This window comes from Globicephala melas, chromosome 1, assembly GCF_963455315.2.
Source record: "Globicephala melas chromosome 1, mGloMel1.2, whole genome shotgun sequence".
NCBI lineage: Eukaryota > Metazoa > Chordata > Mammalia > Artiodactyla > Delphinidae > Globicephala > Globicephala melas.
In genome coordinates, this window is record NC_083314.1 from 163,150,853 (window position 1) to 163,172,558 (window position 21,706).

At 45.3% G+C, this 21,706-nt stretch overlaps 1 protein-coding gene across 1 annotated transcript in view; it reads right to left on the bottom strand.

Moving 5' to 3' along the window:
- The window catches only part of TINAGL1 (tubulointerstitial nephritis antigen like 1), a 34,164-nt gene extending 12,458 nt beyond the window's left edge, over positions 1–21,706 (bottom strand). Inside the window, exon 1 of the mRNA XM_070046714.1 lies at positions 21,685–21,706. The gene's annotated coding sequence lies outside the window, so the exon portion shown is untranslated. The remainder of the gene's footprint in view (positions 1–21,684) is intronic.

Genomic DNA, 21,706 nt, shown 5'->3' on the forward strand with positions numbered 1-21,706 from the left:
GTGGCCGACTACCCACCACCTGAGGCATGGGGGCTCAGATGTTTGGGTCCCAGTCGGCACCACAGCTAGGGCTGGGGGTCCCTTGTGGGCCCCTGTGGTCAGCTGGACACATCCAGAGCTTGGAGCAGTGATACCTGGAGCTGAGTCTGAGATCCAGGCCGGGCCTAATGTTTTCCGTGTTGGGCCCTGTCGTGACATGTCGGGCTTCCTGGGGCCTGTTGGACTGTTGTTATCAAAGCACTGCCCGCAGGGCTGTGTGGCAAAATGCGACGCTGCCGTAGCATGCTGGAGCTTGTGGGAGATGAGATTCGGGGCCATGTGGAAGTCTGTTGTACTGAGCCGTGGAATGCTTTCCTGTTTGATTTTTCTTATTTATTCCACAAGTATTTATTGAGCACTTACTATGTGCCAGGCTCTGTGCTAGATGCTGAGTGTTATGAAGCCGTGCACATGGCGTGGGAACCTGGAGTGATGTGATGGTCAAGGGGGTCTCAGAGAGGAGATGGCATTTGAGCTGAGGCTGAAGGATGAGAAGGAGGCAGCCCTTCCTAGAGGGTGTTCCAGGAAGCCGGGCCAGCATGAGCAAGAGGCCGAGCACAAATCGGTCTGTTTGAGACACAGAAGGAAACCCAGAGTGGCCACTCTACAGTGAACGAGGTGGGCAGAGGAGCAACTTGAGGCTGGGAGGTAGGCTGCGTGGCCCATCACGCAGGACCCTCAGGCTGTAATTAGGAGCTTGAATTGTCTTCTGAGCACTAAAGAGATTGCAACGTGGCAGTGAAATAATCTGATTCACACGTGCAAAAACCCACTCTGCCTGCTCTGTAGAGAACAGATGACTACAGTGTAAGGGTGGAATCAGGGGGCCCAGGTAGAAGGTGATGGTGTGACCCAGGCTAGAGATGCTGAGGCCTGAACGAGGCTGGGGGCTGTGGAGATCATGAGAAGCAGGCTTGTTGGGGACCTACTGTGGACTTGCTGGAGGGTCAGAGGTGATGGGTGAGAGAGGGGAGGAATTGAGGAGGACTTCCGGTTTTCTACCTGGTGGGTTGAGGATGGTCCCAAATTCTCTGCTGTTCCCCTTCCTGGAGTCTGGGCAGGCTTGGGGACCAGCTGGACGCACAGAGACTGTGTGACCTAGGCTGGTTTCGGGCTCAGACTGGAAAAGCGGGAGGACAGAGCCTGGGGACACTCCTATATCAGGAGCTGGGCAGAGAGGAGGAGAGGGTACAGTAGACTGAGCAGGATTGGCCAGGGAGGAAGGGGGAGCCCAGGTGAGAGAGCTGTCAGGAAGCCAGGGGAAGAGAGTGCTTCAAGACCTAGGAGGGGAGCTGCCTGTGTGGAATGCTGCGGAAAGGTCGAGTAAGCTGAGGACAGAGATGTGTCCATTAGATGTGGCAGCAAGGACCTCGGGGCAGCCTTGACGGAGCAGTCTTAGTGGAAGAATGAGGATGGAAGCTGAATGGCAGGGGTGGGACTGCAAATGGGAGCCAATGAACCAGAGAGAACAACCACTGGCAACTTTTTAGAACGTTTTAATGCAAAGGGAAGCTGAGAAATGGGGCTTTGGTTGGAAGGAAATGAGGAGGGTGAAGGGAGAGTTTTGTCCAAATATGGATACTATAACATCGTATCTCTATGCTGATGGCAAGGAGCTGGGGAGGAACTGATGATACAGAGAGAGGGGATTTCCCAGGATCAAAATCCTTGCTAAAGTAAGAGGGAGGGGACCCGGAGCACAGGAGGAGAGAGCTGGCGTTTGACGGGAGCAGGGACAATCATCTGAGAGGCAGAAGAGGAGGTGGATTTGTAGAATCAGCCGTGCAAAGCTGAGGGACCTCCTCTGATGGTTTCTATTTTGCCAATGGAGTGGAAGCAAGTTGCAGCCAAAGTGAGACAGGAAAAGAGGAGGGGACGGAGGATCAAGGATTAGATGTGAAATAGTTATCACAGTCAAGCCCACTAAAGAAACAGAGTAGGATTTCCGGCAGTGCGGAGTGACCATTCGAAGTTGCTGACCATGAATTTGGAATGACCCTGGCCGGCCAGTCTATTTGCTCGTGTGTTTTCTGCCATACACGGCAAGTGCTAAACGTGGGCCTTTTCCCAGGTAATCCTATGAAATCAGGGCAGATGGGAAAGTCAAGACTCAGAAAGACTTTCTGGCTTGCCCAAGGTCACACAGCTGGTAGGGGCAGAGCAGGACCTTGAGCCCACTCCCTGAAGCCTCTGCAGATGCCAAAACTGTCCAAGGACTAAGTTGACTCTCACAGCCGGTAGTGTACATGGTCGTCAGCTATGGGTGCAAGTGGGGAAATGCAGAAAAGAGAAACAGAGCTTTCCTTTTTCTGTTATATTTCTGTTTATTGGTGCTGGGGCCAGTTGAGTACAAAGCGGCCCGAGTGCTGCTTCCTTGCAAGGTCTATTTGGTGAGTAACGACACCATTTCTTCATCTCTATCTTTATCTAAATGACTAGCTTCTTTCAACCCTGGGCCAGGAGTGTGGAGATTTTTGGGGGGCTTTAACGGCTCCCCCTCATCTCTTAATTATCTGCCCTCCTTCGATTCAGCATTACTTTCACTAAAGAGAGCTCCCCAGGGAACAGTAAGCTTGGTGTTATCATCAGCAAACATCTTAGAAAGTGGGTTCTGTCTTCCGGTGCCTATTTACAGAAACATTTCCACACCTTGCTTGGTGTTTCCAGGAATTCCTGATTTTCCCGGCCAGGAATATTAATAAATGGGTCTTGAAAAGTACAAGAGGTTCTTCCGTGGCTGCAAGCACATTGAACACTTTTGCCTTTTAATCCCTAAGCAGAAAGTAATAAAGCCCTAAAGGTTGGGTAAAAACCCAATCTGATAGAAAGAGTCACTTTTAAGAGCTAGGTTCTCAGGGGGAAATGCTGTGATGTGACCCTAGTTGGTTGTAATAGGTTGAATGGAGCCCCCCCAAAAGATATGTCCAAGTCCTAATTCCTAAAACCTGTGGCTGTAACCTTATTTGGAAACAGAGTCTTTGCAGATAAAGATCTTGAGATGAGATCATCCTGAATATCTGGGGTGGGGGTGGGTTGGAGGTGTGCTAAATCCACTGACAAATGTCCTTATAAGAGACACACAGAGGAAGAGGAGGAAGCCATGTGACCATGGATGCAGAGATTGGAGTGATGCGGCCACAAGCCAAGGAACACGTGGAGCCACCAAAAGCTGGAGGAGGCAAGAAGCAGATTCTCCCCTTGAGTCTCCAGAGAGAGAATGGCCCTGCTGACACCTTGGTTTTGAACTGCTGGCCTCCAGACCGTGAGAAAATACATTTCCTTTTTTTTTTTTGCAGTACGCGGGCCTCTCACTGTTGTGGCCTCTCCCGTTGTGGAGCACAGGCTCCGGACGCGCAGGCTCAGCAGCCACGGCTCACGGGCCCAGCCGCTCCGCGGCATGTGGGATCTTCCCGGTCTGGGGCATGAACCCGTGTCCCCTGCATCGGCAGGTGGACTCTCAACCACTGCGCCACCAGGGAAGCCCCACGTTTCCATTTTAAGCAGTCAAATCTGTGGCCATTTGTTCCAGCAGCCCCAAGAAACTAATATAGTGGTCTTCCCTTTCTAGGCTCTGTGAGGCCTGAGATCTGTGGGTCAATCAGAATGGGCCAAATTCAAGTCTGTTTGCAGACAGAACCAGCACCAAGCAGCTCGTACTGGCAAAAGCAGAACAAACGGGCTCAGACAGAATTGACTTATCAAGAAGTGGTTCAAAGACTCATCGGCAGTGATAGAGCCTAACATCAAGGTCCAGAGCACAGACTTGGCAGCCAGATGGAGTAGGTTCAAATCCCGGCTCCACTTCTCAGGGACCAGGAATCCCGGGGCAGTTTTCTGAAGCTCTCTGTGCCTCAGTTTATCCACGTGTAAAATGAAGACACTAATAGCAGTCCCCACCTGCAGGGTAGTCGCAAGAATTATATGACTTAGCGTAAAGCCCTTGGAACTGACCGTGCCGACATATCACAGGTGCAATATGAGTGTCTGCTATTATTACAATAACCCAAATCACAACAGCCACAAATGAGCTCAGAATAGTCAAATAGATGCAGATGTGCTTACGCCTACACACAGTGAGTCAAACCAGTTAAAACTAGCTGAAACTAAAAAAAAAAAACTAGCTGAAACTAATGTAAACCTGCTCAAACCTCTTGGGTCAACCTTACAAAAACCAGATTAAGGCGGTCAAATAGGATTAGAGCAGGTCTAGAATCTGTACATGCGTTTGCACATGCGAAGGGTCTCTGTTCTCTGTGTGTGTCAGTTTGGACGGTAACAAACAGCCCCACACATCTCCCAGGGGTGAGAGTGATGCATAGGCAGAGGCCATGGAAGTAAGTCCACATCTAAGAGAGACCAAGACGTATTTCCCTGTCGGAAGCACAACCAACATCTGCTGAAAGAAACACTCAAATTACTTATCCTAGGTCAAGCCTCAAATGTTCGGAACCAGCCTCACGTTAATTAGACAGAAGATGGGGTATCTTGACCCAGGATCCCTAAGAATCTCCTGAAACTCAGGGGCAAAAAGTATAGTCAGAGTCCATGGAGATCTAGAAGGTTGTCAGAACCCAAGGCCACTCTCTCTTTGGCCCAGGGAGGGGAGGCAACTCCCTCAAGGCCAGTAGCTCAGTGAGCAGTAGGATGAGGGGCAGGAGACCCTCGGGAGGTTGGGAGTCTCGGGTGAGAGATCAAGTTAGAGGCCTTTGTGGGGCAGCTCACTCCAGTGGTCACAGGCGCTCCCCTGGCCCTTTACTGGCTCCATGCCTCCCCAGGGGTGTTCCCTCCAGGGCATTTGTGGCACTCTGTGTCTCCTGCTGGAGGGGACAGATGCTGGGGACGGGCTGGGGGAGACACCTGGCTGGGGCTCAGGGCCTGCAGGGGAGCTGGAGCCTCTAAACTCAAGGCTGGGTGGGCAGCAGCCCTTCTGTAGTAACAACCAGAAGCTGGGGAGATAAGGAGAGGTCCAGGGGAGAGTCTCTATGTGATGACATAGCTGCTCGGGCACAGATGAGCTTGGGCAGAGAGAGGTCAAGGGCCTGGCTCTGCCTCGGACATGCTGTGTGACATTGAACAAGTCGTCGCTCCGTCTGGGCCTCACTAACCCATATCTGAAATGAGAGAGAGCTCTCCATGGTCACCGAGGGCCCCAAACTCATACACAAGATGGAGAGCTCATTCAGTCCAAACTTCTCATTTGCAACTGAAGGAATGGAGACTAGACAGAGGGAGGAGTTGGGCCATGGTCACATAGTGAGTGAGAGGGAAATGGAGGAAACTGTCATTTGTGGTCCACCTACTATGTGCTCAGTAAACTCCCTCCACGAGGACTGCCCTTGCTTCCATCCCAGCCAGCACGAATGCCAGGAGCACCTTCTACAGGCGGGTCACTTGACGTGGATTATCTCATTTAATCCGCCAACAATCCTCAGAGGTATTATCATCCCCATTTCACAGACGGGAAAACTGAGTTCCAGAGACATGACGCGCTCAGACACAGCTATTTGAATCGTCTCTCCAGTTCCCCTAGGGCAGAAGGGAGAATGAGAATGGAATGCCAGAGGTCAAGGGTGCCATGGAGGACATGCCCCAGGATCAGCTTCTGCGGGAAAAACAAGGGAGCAGGCTCAGGCCCAGAAAGAATCTAGGGAGGTAGCGCCCATTGACTCATTTTTTTTTTTTTTTTTTGCGGTACGCGGGCCTCTCACCGCTGTGGCCTCTCCCGTTGTGGAGCACAGGCTCTGGACTCACAGGCTCAGTGGCCATGGCTCACGGGCCCAGCTGCTCCGCGGCATGTGGGATCTTCCCGGACCGGGACACGAACCCACGTCCCATGCATCGGCAGGCGGACTCTCAACCACTGCACCACGAGGGAAGCCCCCATTGACTCATTTTATTTTTATTTTTTTTGGCCGCATCACCCATCTTGTGGGATCTTAGTTCCCCAACCAGGGATTGAACCTGGGCCCTCGGCAGTGAGAGTGTGGAGTCCTAAGCACTGGGCAGCCAGGGAATTCCCCCATTGACTCATTTTTTTTTTTTTTAAACAATTAGTTTAATTTGATTTTTCATTAATTAATACATTCTCATTGTTCCAAAAAAATGTATAAAAAGCATACAATAAAAAAAATAAAAAAAACAATTAAAAAAAAAAAGCATACAATAAAAAGTCTCACTCGGATGCATGTGCCTCATTTGCCCTGTTCTGCCTCCTTGTCCCCACTGCCTACAGGTCACCAGTTTTTATTCGTATCTGAGGTTTTCTTGCAGAGTTGCTTTATGCCCGTACAAAAATGAATAAATGTTCATAACACCCTTTTTACATAAAATGTAACAAACTATATATACTGTGCCGTACCTTTTCCCATTAGCCACACATCTTAGAGATTTTAATCAGCCAATAGAGCTTCTTGTTCTTTTATATCACTGCCTAATATTCTATTGTAGACTGAAATGATTCATTTAACCAATTCCCTATTGATGGACATTTGAGTCCTTTCTAGTTCTTCTTGTTCTTTTTGGTGTTACGATAATGCTGCCATAAAGAATCACATACATACTTTGTTTAATACATGTTAAAGGTATACTCGCAGAATTAATTCCCAGCAGTGGGTGGCTGGGTTGAAGGTACTGTGTTTGTTTTCTGTGGCTGCATAACAGTATCACAAACTCAGCAGCTTAAAATAACACCCTGAGAGTCTATAGGTCAGTCCTGCATGGTGTAGCTGGGTTCTCTGCTCAGGATGGAATCAAGGTGTTGGTGAGGCTTAGTCCTCCTCTGGAGCGTCAGGGGGAAAATCGATTTCCAAGCTCACTCCTGTTGTTGGTAGAAATGGCTTCCTTGTGGTCTCTGGTTTCTTGCTGGCGATCAGCTGAGGGCCTCCCTCAGCTTCTGGAGGACACCTACATACTCTACCATGTGGCTTCCTCCAAACGGCACAATGAATCCTTCTCATGCTTCAAATCTCTGACTTATCCTGAGACCAGCTGGAGAAAATTCTCTGTATTTAACGGGCTCAGCTGATCAGGTCCAGCCCCCTCAGGGTAATCTCTCTTCCTTAAAATCCACTGATTTGGGACCTTATTTACATCTCTTTTGCCATATAATGGAACATAATCATTGAGCCCCTATTTTCATCATCTTTACTGATTCTGCCCACATGCAAAGGATCACACAAAGTTGAAAGCCAAGGAGGGTCACCTTAGAATCCAGTCTAACACAGGGGTATTTGTAAATTGGATAGATATTGCCATCTGGTCCCCCATGGGATCTCCCCTTCCCCAGCAATGCTGAACATGCCTGCTTTTCCACAGTGTCACCTAAAGAACGATATCAAACTTCTGGATTTCTGCCAATCTGATAGGTGAAAATGGAATCTCAATGTATTTTTTTAAGTACATTGCTTTTTTAAAATAATTTTTTAAAATTTATTTTATCTTATCTATTTATTTTGGCTGCATTGGGTCTTTGTTGCTGTGCGGGCTTTCTCTAGTTGCGGCGAGGGAGGCTGCTCTTCGTTGCGGTGCGTGGGCTTCTCGTTGCGGTGGCTTCTGTTGTTCTAGAGCACGGGCTCTAGGCGCCTGGGCTTCAGTAGTTGTGGCACGCAGCTCAGTAGTTGTGACTCGTGAGCTCTAGAGAGCAGACTCAGGAGTTGTGGCACACGGGCTTAGTTGCTCTGCGGCATGTGGGATCTTCCCAGACCAGGGCTCGAACCCATGTCCCCTGCATCGGCAGGCAGATTCTTAACCTTAAGCCACCAGGGAAGCCCTCAATGTATTTTTAATCTGTGGTTATCTTCTTACAAATAAGGCTGAGGATTTCTTCAGGGTTTCCCTGGTGGCGCAGTGGTTGAGAGTCCGCCTGCCGATGCAGGGGACACGGGTTCGTGCCCTGGTCCGGGAAGATCCCACATGCTGCGGAGCGGCTGGGCCCGTGAGCCATGGCCGCTGAGCCTGCGCGTCTGGAGCCTGTGCTCCGCAACGGGAGAAGCCACGACAGTGAGAGGCCTGCGTACCGCAAAAAAAAAAAAAAAAAAAAAAGCTGAGGATTTCTTCAAAAGTTTAAAAGCCATTTATATTTCTTATTTGTTAATGGCTTCTGGTTTTGAGTCATAGAAAGGTCTTTCTAACTCCAAAGTTAATCAGAAACCCTTCTATGTTTTCTTCTGCTGTTTTTATGATTTCATTATGTATTCACTGGTTCTTGGAACTAGAAGCTGTTCTTGTCATTTCCTTAGCAGTGAGTGCAAAGCTGGATCCCAAAAAGGCTTGGGGTTTGGGGTAGAGAAATGAGCCTCCACGGTGGAGCCCTCTCAGTGCTGGGCTCCAATCCACTGCAGCTCTGCCAGAAATCCCATCCAGCAGACCTTCCACCTCCTTCCCTCCAGCACTCATGGTGTCCTGGGCTGGCACAGGGGGCCCAGAGCTGAGGGGGACACTGAGGAATGAGACAAGGACATGGCCAGACCAGGATTCGAAATATAGAGCCAGGGCTGTGAGCACAGGGAGGGGAGAGGGGGATTATGATGGGAGTGTTTTAGGAGGCTCCAGGGAGGAGTTGGCATCTAAGCTGAGCATTAAGAATGAGGAGAAATGGCAGCGATGGGGGAAGGAGAACAGCAGGAGCAAAAACAGGGAGGTGGAAAAATCAGCCTGAAATCTAGCCTGGAGAGAAGGATTTAGTGGACCATGAAGTCCTCAAGGGTAGAGGCAGGGGATGACTTATCTCTGTGCACCAGCCAGAGTCTGTCAAATGAAATGAAGCAGAAGGGACAGGGGGCTTTGGATCCCAGGCAAAATCATTTTCCCCTTTACTCTGACAGTGAGAAGCAAAGACCTCCAAGAAGAAGCCCTTGGCTCAGCCATCATCTCAGAACCTGGGCGATCTCTGCACACCACTGCCCCCTTGTGGCTGATGTGGGAATTATCTGTGACTAACCTCAGGGGTCGGATCTAAGAAGAGCCAATCCAGAACTGAAGGTTGGGGAGGAGGCTGGGTGGGTCTCAGAGGATTGAAAAACTATGAAATTCTGTTCTGAGCCCAGTGGGCCTTCAAAGATCGTCTAGTCTGACTTCTTCATTATATATGGAGAAACCAAGTCTCAAAGAGGGTACTGCCAGGGAATGAGTGGAGAGATCACCAGACTTGGTGTAGGACAGTCCTCAGTCTGCAGGCTGGTGCCCCTTCTTACTGGTTCTGAGACCCTGGGAAAGTGGCCTCACCCCCCACTGATCCACAGTTTCCATATCTGTTAAATGGAGTCTGGGGTCTGGTAGACTTCTCTTTTCTGGTAATGTCAGGCTAAGTTACTCAGATCAATTCTCCCTTTGAAAACAACGAAAAATGCTGGTAAACTGGTGTAACCACAGGGTACAGAATTACCAGAACAAAATGGAAGGAAAACAGAAAGTCTGACAGATAAACCAAGCAAGAAAGTCATTTTTTCTGATTCTGGCCAATTGGAACTGTTGTTTTGCTGAATCCCCTGCGCAAGGGGCACAGATAAAGTTAGAGTACATAGTGAATGATCATATAGAAAACCTTCCCCACAGTAAGCCAGGAATCCCAGAAGCCATGCTTCCAGAAGCCAGCCCTAGTATGGACTTGCAGCCCCAGCTTATATCGGTTGGATGGTCTGTAAACTTAAGTCTTGAACTTAGATTGACGTGCCCCCAGACTGTGTGCCTCCAGCCTCCTGGAAAAAGCAAGTGAAAATCTTCTTTGGAGGGAGGGTTGATTAACTCTACATTTGAAGAAGTTAAGTGTGTAGATTATAACCTCTAGGATAAACATTAACACAATAAAAACAGTATAATTCCCAAGTCAGTTAAAGGAAGTGGAAGTCCCCTCTGGGTGAGGTTACTAACCAAATACCTATGCATATTAACATCAGACAGAGTGGGCTTTAAGGCAAGAAGAACTATTAGGATACAACTCAATATCGAAAAAAACAACCCAAGCAAAAAATGGGCAGAAGACCGAAATAGACATTTCTCCAAAGAAGACATCCAGATGGTCAACAGGCACATGAAAAGATAATTAATAATTAGGTCAACATTAGCTAATTATTAGAGAAATGCAAATCAAAACTATAGTGAGGTATCACCTCATACCAGTCAAAATGGCCATCATCAAAAAGTCTACAAATGATAAATGCTGGAGAGGATGTGGAGAAAAAGGAACCCCCCTACACTATTGGTGGGAATGTAAATTGGTACAGTCACTATGGAGAACACTATGGAAGTTCCTTAAAAAACTAAAAATAGAGTATAATCCTGCAATTCCACTCCTGGGCATATATCCAGAGAAGACTATAATTTGAAAAGATACATGCATCCCAATGTTCATTGCAGCACTATTTACAATAGCCAAGACATGGAAGCAACATAAATGCCCATTGACAGATGAATGGATAAAGAAGATGTGGTATATATATACAAAGGAATATTACTCAGCCATAAAAAAGAATGAAATAATGCCATTTACAGCAACATGGATGGACCTAGAGATTATCATACTAAGTGAAGTAAGCCAGACAGAGAAAGACAAATATCATATGATATAGCTTAAAAGCTATTTATATTTATTTGTTAATGGCTTCTGGTATATATATAGCTTATATATGAGTCAAAAAAAAATACAAATGAACTTATTTACAAGACAGAAATAGACCTACAGACATAGTAAACAAGCTTATGGTAACCAAAGGAGAAAGTGAGGTTGGGATTAACATATACACACTATTATATATACACTATTATATATAAAATAGATAACCAACAAAGACCTACTGTATAGCACAGGGAACTATACTCAATATTTTTAATAACAAATAAGGGAAAAGAATCTGAAAAAGAATATATCTGAATATAAAAGAATATATCTGAATCACTGTGATGTACACCTGAAACTAACACAACATCGTAAATCAACTATACTTCAATAAAAAAGAAGTACTATTAGGAATAGAGGGGACCACTGTATAAATAATAAATAATAAGTTGAACAGGCCCTCCACAAAAGAGGAAAACCAAATGATTGATAAACATATGAAAAAGAGCTCAACCTTACATGTAATCAGAAAAATGCAAATTAAGACCACAGTAAGATGCTACTACACACATCATTTGGGGATAATTTACAATTTGAACAATATCATGTATTGGAGATTACTAGACATGCAAAGAGGCAGGAAAACATGACTGGTAGACAAGAGAAAAAAATAGAAGATAGTGTCAGAACCACAATGATCTACATGCTGGAGTTAACAGACAAGAACTTTAAAATAACTCTGATAATATGTTAAAGAACATAGAAGAAAAAAAGATTGACAAGGTAGATATAAAATAGAGATTGTCAATAGAGAAGTGGAATAAATTTTTTAAAATAATCAAATATTCTAAAACTGGCAAATACAACACCTGAAATCAAGAACTTATTGGAGATATATATTATGTATGTATGTATATATATATACATATATTTTTTAATGCTATGGGATTGGAAACTTTATTTATTTTAATTTATTTTTTTTTGTGTGGTACACGGGCCTCTCACCGCTGTGGCCTCTCCCGTTGCGGAGCACAGGCTCCGGACATGCAGGCTCAGCGGCCATGGCTCACGAGCCCAGCCACTCCGTGGCATGTGGGATCTTCCCGGACCGGGGCATGAACCCATGTCCCCTGCATCGGCAGGTGGGCCCTCAACCACTGCACCACCAAGGAAGCACTATTTTTATTTTTTAATTTATTTTTGGCTGTGTTGGGTCTTCGTTTCTGTGCGTGGGCTTTCTCTAGTGGTGGTGAGGAGGGGCTGCTCTTCGTTGTGGTGCACGGGCTTCTCACTGCAGTGGCTTCTCTTGTTGCGGGGCATGGGCTCTAGGTGCACGGGCTTCCATAGTTGTGGTGTGTGGGCTCAGTAGTTGTGACTCACGGGCTCTAGAGCACAGGCTCAGTAGTTGTGGCACAAGGGCTTAGTTGCTCCACGGCATGTGGGATTTTCTTGGACCAGGGGTCGAACCCACTGCACTGACAGGTGGATTCTTAACCACTGCGCCACCAGGGAAGTCCCAGAACTTATTGGATATATTTAACAACAATGACAACAACAACAAAAGGGTATAGCAGAAAGACAAAAGACAGGATTAGCAAACTTGAAGACAGTTCAACAGAAAATATCCAAGTTGAAACAGAGAAAAATATAGCAGGAACAGAGCATAATGAGTTCTAACATTTGTGTAATTAGAATCCCAGAAGGGGAGAAAAGAGATTTGGGACAGAAGCAATATTTGAGGATTACTTCAAATGACATAATTTTCCAAAACTGTTGAAAGATATCAACCCACAAATTCAAGAAGCTTAGTAAAACCCAAACAGGTTTCACTAAAGAAAACCACACTTAGACATATTGTCAACAGCTGAAAACTGAGACAAAGAGAAAATCTTAAAAGCAGCTAGATAAACGAAGACACATTATCTTTAAAGGAACAGTAATAAGACTGATGCCTACATTTCAACAGAAACTATAAATCCAGAAGAAAATGGAATGACATTTTAAAAGGTCAGAAATGAAAACAAAAAACAAAAAAATCCCAACCCTGCTAATCTAGAATTCTATACAGAGGAGGGACAATCTTTTAAGAATTAAGGTGAAACAAAGACATTTTTGTACAAAGAAAAGTTGAGAAAATCTATTGCTGGCCAACCTATACCACAAGAAACATTAAAGGAAATTCTTCAGGCTGAAGTAAAATGATCCCAGATGAAAGCACAGACCTTCAGAAAGTAATACAGGGCACTGGCAAGGACAAATGTGTGGGTAAACATTAAAAATTGACAAGTATGGGCTTCCCTGGTGGCGCAGTGGTTGAGAATCTGCCTGCCAATGCAGGGGACATGGGTTCGGGCCCTGGTCTGGGAAGATCCCACATGCCGCGGAGCAACTAGGCCCATGAGCCACAACTACTGAGCCTGCGCATCTGGAGCTTGTGCTCTGCAACAAGAGAGGCCGCGACAGTGAGAGGCCCGCGCACCGTGATGAAGAGTGGCCCCCGCTCGCCGCAACTAGAGAAAGCCCTCACACAGAAACGAAGACCCAGCACAGCCAAAAATAAATAAATAAATAGTGTTCCCTTAAAAAAAAAATTGACAAGTAAAACAATAATAGAAATGTCTTGTAGGGTTTATAACATATATAGAAGTAAAATATAATAAAGAAATAAAGAATAATAGCACAAAAGGTGGAAGGGAGTGAAAGGAGCTGAACTGTTGTAAGGTTCTTACATTGTTAAAACAGTGGTAAACATATTAATTTAATACTGCAATGAGTCTGTAATACTGTGATATGGACTGAATATCTGTGTCTCTCCCTCCTCACCCCACCTCCCGATTCATACACTGAAACTCTAATCTCTAATGTGATGGTATTTGGAGATGGGGCCTTTAGGAATTAATTAAGTTATGAGGATAGAGTCCTCATGGGATTAATGCCCTTATAAGAAGAGGGGCAGTCTTCCCTGGTGGTGCGGTGGTTAAGAATCCACCTGCCAATGCAGGGGACACGGGTTTGAGCCCTGGTCCAGGAAGTTCCCACATGCCGCGGAGCAATGAAGCCCGTGCACCAAAACTACTGAGCCTGCGCTCTAGAGCCCACAAGCCACAACTACTGAAGCCTGTGTGCCTAGAGCCCATGCTCCACAACAAGAGAAGCCACTGCAATGAGAAGCCTGTGCACTGCAACGAAGAGTGGCCCCTGCTCACCACAACGAGAGAAAGCCTGCGTGCAGCAACAAAGACCCAACACAGCCAAAAATAAATGAATTAAATAAATCAATTAATTTAAAAAAAAAAGAAGAAGAGGGGCAAGGGAGCTTGCTTCCTCTCTCTGCCATGCTAGGACACAGCAAGAAGACAGCTGTCTGCAAACCAGGAAGAGGACTCTCACCAGAACCCAATCATGCTGGTGCCCTGATTTTGGACTTCCCAGCCACCCAAACTGTGAGAAATAAATTTCTGTTGTTTAAGCCAATCAGTTTATGGTATTTTGTTATAGCAGCTTGAAGTAAGACATACAGTAATAGGTCCAAGATGCATATTTAAATCTCTATAGTAACTACTGAAAGAATTTTATAAAAATGTATAACTAGAACCTAATAAAGGAAAAAAAATGAAATAATAAAAATGACTTGATTATCCAAAAGAAGAAAACAGTGGGTGAATAAATGAACAAAGAACAGATGAAACAGAAAAACAAGTAGCAAATGGTAGACCTTAATCCAACTCTATCAGTAATTACATTAAATACACATGGTTTAAACAAACTGACTAAAAGACAGATATCATTAAAATGGATTTCTTAAAAGCCCAATTATATTCATTTATAAGAAACACTTTAAAAATGTAAAAACACAGGGCTTCCCTGGTGGCACAGTGGTTGGGGGTCCGCCTGCCAATGCAGGGGGCGCAGGTTCATGCCCTGGTCCGGGAGGATCCCACGTGCCGCGGAGCGGCTGGGCCCGTGAGTCATGGCCGCTGGGCCTATGCGTCCAGAGCCTGTGCTCTGCAGTGGGGGAGGCCACAGCAGTGAGAGGCCCGTGTACAGCAAAAAAAAAAAATATATATATATATATATATGTATATATATATATATACACACAGAAACAAAAGGATGAAAAAAGGTATACCATTCAAACTACTTTAAAGAAAAACTAGTGTCACTATAATAATACCAGACAAAATAAGCTTAAGACAGAAAGTATTACTAGAAATAAAGACAGATGTTTTATAACAATAAAAGTCCAGTTCAGTGGGAAGATGTTATAATTCTAAATTTGTATGCACCAAGTAACACAGCTTAAAAATACATAAAGCAAAAGTTGTTGAGACTAAAAGAGAAATAGACAAACATACCACCACAGCTGGAGATTTTAACACACTTTTTTCAGAAACTCAATCAAACAAATAAACAAACAAAATCGGTAAAGGTATAGATGATTCGGACAAAGTAGTTAACCAGTTTGACTCAATTGACACATATAGAATATATACGCAGAACACGTTTCACAAAAGAAGATATACAAATGGCCAATAAGCACATGAAAAGGTGTTCGACATCGTTGGTTGTTAGGAAACTCCAAACTGAATCCACAATGAAATAACATTTCATACCACTAGAATGGCTAAAATAAGATTCACATACTAAATCCTGGTGAGGATTTAGAGCAGCTAGAGCTTTCATACGTTGCTAATGGGAGTGTAAATAAGTACACCACCCGAGAAGACTAACAGCTTCTTAGAAAGTTAAACATTTTTCTGGCATATGAACTAACAATTCTGCTCCTAGGTATTTACCCCAGATATCGGGGCTGATTTCAGATCTGGGGTGGGAAATGTACAAGATGAGAAAGTGAAAACATAGTCATGAGCCCCTGATGATGAACACACATCACCTATAATAGTAGGCTTGTCAGAAAAAGAAAAAGAAATATGAATCTGATTAAGTCTCTGGATCCAGTTACCAATTAACAGGAAATTCAGAGAGAGAGGAATATGCTACCTTCACCATGGGGATGCAATTAGCAATGACTGTGGGAAACTCTGTAAGACAAATGATCTGGTTTCATTAGCAAATGAATCACAAGAAGGAAAAAAAAAAAGATGGAAAGAGAACCAAGGATTAAACAAAATTTAATGACATTAAAATAGGCAAAAAACAGGCAAAGTGAAAGTCAGGCTGCTGGTTGCTCTTGGGGGTGGAGGTGGGAAGGGGTTATTAGGGAGGGGGCATGCGGAGAGTTTCTGCGGTGGGGGGGCAAGGATTTGCCTTCAGACAGGGGTGGTGGTTATAAGGGAGTTTGCCTAGTTATGGTTCACTAATCTGTACCTTTGTTTTATGTGGCTTCTGTATTCATGTTGTATTTCACCATAAAAGGGATTTAAAGAAATCATTCAGAAGATGTGGATGAAGATTTTTAGGCTTCAACTCCCAGAGATTCTGAATCTCTGAATGAAGCTACCTAAACCACCACTTATTAGAAACTGCCAGATGTTTTTATGTAACCACTGTCCCAAGATGCATTTTGAAAAACACTGGTGAAGGAATTGGGGGGCCAGGGTTGGATTTCACAGCCGAATGACGGGCTGAGTTTTTGCCTCAGAAAGATCCCTCTGCAGCGTGGAGGATGGGCTGGAGGAGTCTGGAGTCTGACTCACAAGGTCGGAAGAGATGACAAAGGTCTGATGATCAGAGCAGCGGCCTTGGGAATGGGATGGGATGCAGAGTCGAGAGATGTTACAGAGGTAAAACTTCAAAGAGCATTTCCAAATTCCCAACAGGTATTCTTTGGGATTTGGGTATGAGATGTCAGAATCCCAGGAAATTCTCAGGAATTCCTGAAATCATACATTATTCTGTATTTTCCCCAACACTTTATGGGTTTTGGAAAAATAATGATTGACCATAATAATAAACAATGAAAATTTTTCTGTAAGAGGGTTATACTAAACATTTCAGAGGTTTCCTGTTTAAAAAATCAGGATTATAGATGCATGGTTTATTATTATTACGAGCCATTATATGACAGGATGGTATATAGTAATCCCCCAACCCCCACATATCCATGGTTTTGCTTCCCACAGTTTCAGTTACCCACAGTCAACCATGGTCCAAAAATATTAAATGGAAAATTCCAGAAACAATTCATAAGTTTCAAATTGAGCGCCATTCTGAGTAGCGTGATGAAATCTCTAGCTGTCCCACTCCATCCCACAGGAAACGTGAATCACCCCTTTGTCAGTGTAATCCTGCCCATGAGTCATTGAGTATCCATCAGTTATCAGATTGACTGTAGTATCTTGGTGCTTGCGTTCAAATAACCCTTATTCTTACTTAATAAGGGCCACAAAGCCCAAGAGTAGTGATACTGGCAATTCAGATATGCCAAACAGAAGCTGTAAAGTCCTTCCTTTAAGCGAAAGTCCTAACTTATAGGGAATGAAAAAATGCTGAGGTTGCTAAGATCTATGGTAAGAATAAATTTTCTATCCCTGAAATGGTGAAGAAGAAAAAAGAAATTCATACTAGTTTGAATGTCACACCTCAAAGTGCAAAAGTTATGGCCACAGTGCAAGATAAGCGCTTAGTTAAGATGGAAAAGGCATGAAATTTGAGCAATAAGATATTTTGAGAAAGAGAGAGACCACATTCACATAACTTTCATTACAGTATATTATAATTGTTCTATTTAGTTGGTGTTAATCTACTGTGCCTACCTTATAAATTAAACTTTATCATAGGTATGTATGGATAGGGAAAACATAGTACGTACAGGGCTCAGTACTCTCCGCAATTTCAGGCATCCACTGGGGGTCTAGGAACATATCGCCCTTGAATAAGGGGGGACTACTGTATTTCAGTAACATGTAACAATGACCTCTACCTCGTATAGATGCTTGATCATTCAAAAAAAATTAGGGGGCTTCCCTGGTGGTGCAGTGGTTAAGAATCCGTCTGCCAATGCAGGGAACACAGGTTCGATCCCTGGTCCAGGAAGATCCCACGTGCCGCGAAGCAACTAAGCCCCTGCGCTACAACTACTGAGCCCACGTACCACAACTACTGAAGCCTGCGCACTTTAGGGCCTGCATGCTTCAACTACTGAGCTTGCACGCCTAGAGCCCGTGATCTGCAACAAGAGAAGCCACCGCAATGAGAAGCCCGCGCACCGCAACGAAGAGTAGCCCCTGCTCACTGCAACTAGAGAAAGCCCACGCACAGCAATGAAGACCCAGTGCAGCCAAAAATAAATAAAATATTTTTTTAAATTAAAAAGGGGAAACATTAACTTAACATAAATGCCAAATAAAAGTCATTAAAAAAATTGATATCATAAATGCTTACTACTTAAAAGAGTCTTGAAATGAAAATTTAAAACACAAAGTATTAATTGCCCTTGATCTTTTGTTTTTATGATAAATATTTCTGGTGTGGAGGAACTGATTTCATTTTGCACTGATGCTGGTTGAACTGAGTGTGTTCAAACACATCTTCAAGCTGGGTATTAGGTACATGTTACTTCATATAACTTTCCTCTTTTTTTTTTTTTTCGCGGTACGCGGGCCTCTCGCTGTCGTGGCCTCTCCTGTTGCGGAGCACAGGCTCCGGACGTGCAGGCTCAGCGGCCATGGCTCACGGGCCCAGCTGCTCCGCAGCACGTGGGATCTTCCCGGACCGGGGCACGAACCCGTAGCCCCTGCATCGGCAGGCGGACTCTCAACCACTGTGCCACCAGGGAAACCCACTTTCCTCTTTTTAGTAATGAACAATTTTGCTTTACAGAGAACTATAGCCTAGAGCAAACATTCAAACACTGGAAAATACCAGCTAACATAATTGGGTAGTATTCGAGTAACATGGTGAAATTACCAAATTAGGGACTTGTTTTGCTTCCAAAACTTATTATTTCTTGGAACACCACTCATAGGATTTGAGTAAAGCTTACTCATATTATATATATAAGCTTATAAATATTCATATTTTTTTTGCCAAGAATGGCTCACAAATTAGCAGCAAACAGATCCACAAACACACTTATAACACGGCAACAGCTACGAGCAAGACTGATTACATCTCCACCAATTCTCCTCTACATGCTCCTGTCCCAGAGCCCAGAAATGTCGACCTTGACCTTTGACTCCACATGCCAGTATTTCCTGCTCTAGCTTTTGACATGGCAGTGGCTTCCTTCAAACCAGAAACTTCTCTATGTTGATCATTAAGCTTTAATTTTCACAGGAGAATAATCATAGCTTTTCCTACCACCAGAGGTTGGTATCATACAAACCAAGAGAAGAGAGAGTTTCCAGGAGAGAGTGGTCAACTGTGTGAGTGAGATGGGTGCTGATCAAGGCTGTGGACTGATTGAGTGAAGGTCAATGGCATGACCCTCCTTCTAGAAAGTTCTGCTCCCACTTCTACTCGTTCTACAGAGACAGCCGTGGGCTGGGGTGTTGGTGGGCTCCACCCATTCTGGAACCTGCCCACACCTTTCACAGCCTCAGAACCTTTGCAGTGCTGTTCCCTCCTCCTGGAGCATCTTTCCCAAACCCTCCCAGTCATCAGGTCTCTCCTCAAATGTCACCTCCCACCACCCTCTCCAGTCACTCTAATTCCTTCACATCACCCATCACAATCTAGCATTACCTGGTTTATTTACCTGATTGGTACCTGTCCTCCCTGTCCCCCCCATGGAATGTCAGCTCTACAACAGCAATGATCTCTGCTGAATCCCAGCGCCTAGAACAGGGTCTGGCACAGAGGTGTTCAATGAATATTTATTGAATGAATGAGCAACTGAGTGGATGGAGTAGGCGGGTGCAGATGGCTTTTTAAAGTCATCTCTCTGGACTTCTCTCTCCTCATTTGTCAAAGGGGGAAGAGAACTCCTCTACAGCCCTTTTCAACAGGGCACTTTTTTTAAGACACTTTTTTAAAAAATCAATTAATTAATTAATTAATTTATGGCTGTGTTGGGTCTTCGTTGCGGCAAGCTGGGGCCACTCTTGTGGCCTCTCTTGTTGTGGAGCATAGGCTCCAGACGTGCAGGCTCAGTAGTTGTGGTTCATGGGCCTAGTTGCTCCGCGGCAAGATCAGGGCTCGAGCCCGTGTTCCCTGCATTGGCAGGCAGATTCTCAACCACTGCGCCACCAGGGAAGCCCCAACAAGGGCATTTTTGGACCCAGACACTGAATCCTTAGCTGAGCAAATGCGATGCAGGTTCTGCTTGGATGCAATACTGATAGTGGCCAATGGGTGGCAGCAAGTCACTATGGTTGAACCATGACAAAGCCTGGGCCACTGCACGGAACACCTGAAGTTCAACCTCCCAACAGCCAAGCTTGGTTTTTTTCACCATCTGGGTGAAAGCAAGACTTTCTTTTTCTCTCTCTCTCTTTTTTTTATACAGAAGGCTTTTATTAGTCATCCATTTTATACATATTAGTGTATATATGTCAATCCCAATCTCCCAATTCATTCCCCCCGCCCCACTTTCCCCCCTTGGTGTCCATGCGTTTGTTCTCTACATCTGGGTCTCTATTTCTGCCTTGCAAGCCGGTTCATCTGTACCCTTTTTCTAGATTACACATATATATGTTAATATATGATATTTGTTTTTCCCTTTCTGACTTACTTCACTCTGTATGACAGTCTCTAGGTCCATCCATGTCTCTACTAATGACCCAATTTCATTCCTTTTTAAGGCTGAGTAATACTCCATTGTATATATGTACCACACCTTCTTTATCCACTCGTCTGTCAGTGGACATTTAGGTTGCTTCCATAACCTGGCTATTGTAAATAGTGCTGCAGTGAATACTGGGGTGCATGTGTCTTTCTGAATTATGGTTTTCTCTGGGTATATGCCCAGTAGTGGGATTGCTGAGTCATATGGCATTACTAGTTTTAGTTTTTTAAGGAACCTCCATAGTGGCTGTATCAATTTACATTCCCACCAACAGTGCAAGAGGGTTCCCTTGTCTCCACACCCTCTCCAGCATTTGTTGTTTGTAGATTTTCTGATGATGCCCATTCTAACTGGTGTGAGGTGATACCTCATTGTAGTTTTTATTTGCATTTCTCTAACAGTGATGTTGAGCAGCTTTTCATATGCCTCTGAAAGCAAGACTTTCTTAAACACAGTGTGCATACCCCTGCTGCCCTAAAGGGAGAAGACTGAACTACGTTTAAAGTCAAATCCCAGCTCTGCCACTTACTGGCTAGGTGACCGCAGGGTTTGCTTCTCTAACGTGGGGGCATTATAAGCTCACTGGGTCACTATGAGTCTCCAGCAGGTAAAGGCTGTGGAAGGACAGCATGTGCTCTCAGGAGAAGGCTCTGAGGACTGCGTATGGAGCCTGGACCTGCAGAGACCCCCCGGGAGCACTCATTCTCCAAGATGTCTCCACCTCCCTTGGCTCACCCCTCCCCCTCCCCCTCCCCACCCCACCCCCCATTCTGCACCTGCACTGGTAGCACAGGTGCCCACTGTGGCTGAAGACAAAACACAACGGATGACAGGCTTCATTCTAAATGGATCCCCACAAAACTCGAGTGGGCACCTGTGCTGGCAATCCCACCCATTTCATTGGTCCATTCACCCTTCCACGCGCGTTGTGACGTTTCCACTCGGCCCTCTCCTAAAAACACCAGGACCCTCTCCTGCCTCCTTGCTCTCCACTATGATTTTGCTTCTTACTCCACTAAGAAAGAAACAATCAGTAGAGAGCTCTGCGTTCTCCCAGCGACCTGCTTGTCCCCGCGGAGGTGCGGCACGAGCTCCCATCTGGGCGCACCTTCCCCCAGCCCCCGCCCCCAGGACGCCAGCCCCTCCCACCCACCCAAGGACTTTGCTCTGCCGCTGTCGCTTCTCTCTTCTGCATCTTATCTTCCCCTCTGTCGGTCATCCCTGTGAGCCTACAAACAAGCCATAATATCTCTCATCTTAAAACAAACCCCTCCTTGACTCTACGGGGCGCCTCTTCCAGCTACCCTCCCGTTTCCTGTTCCCCTTACCGCACAACTAACTCCCCGGAAGAGGTGACCACGCCCCACCCTCTCCACCATCCTCTCTGGACTCCACTTCCACCAACCTTCCTTGGCTTTGAAACCCGC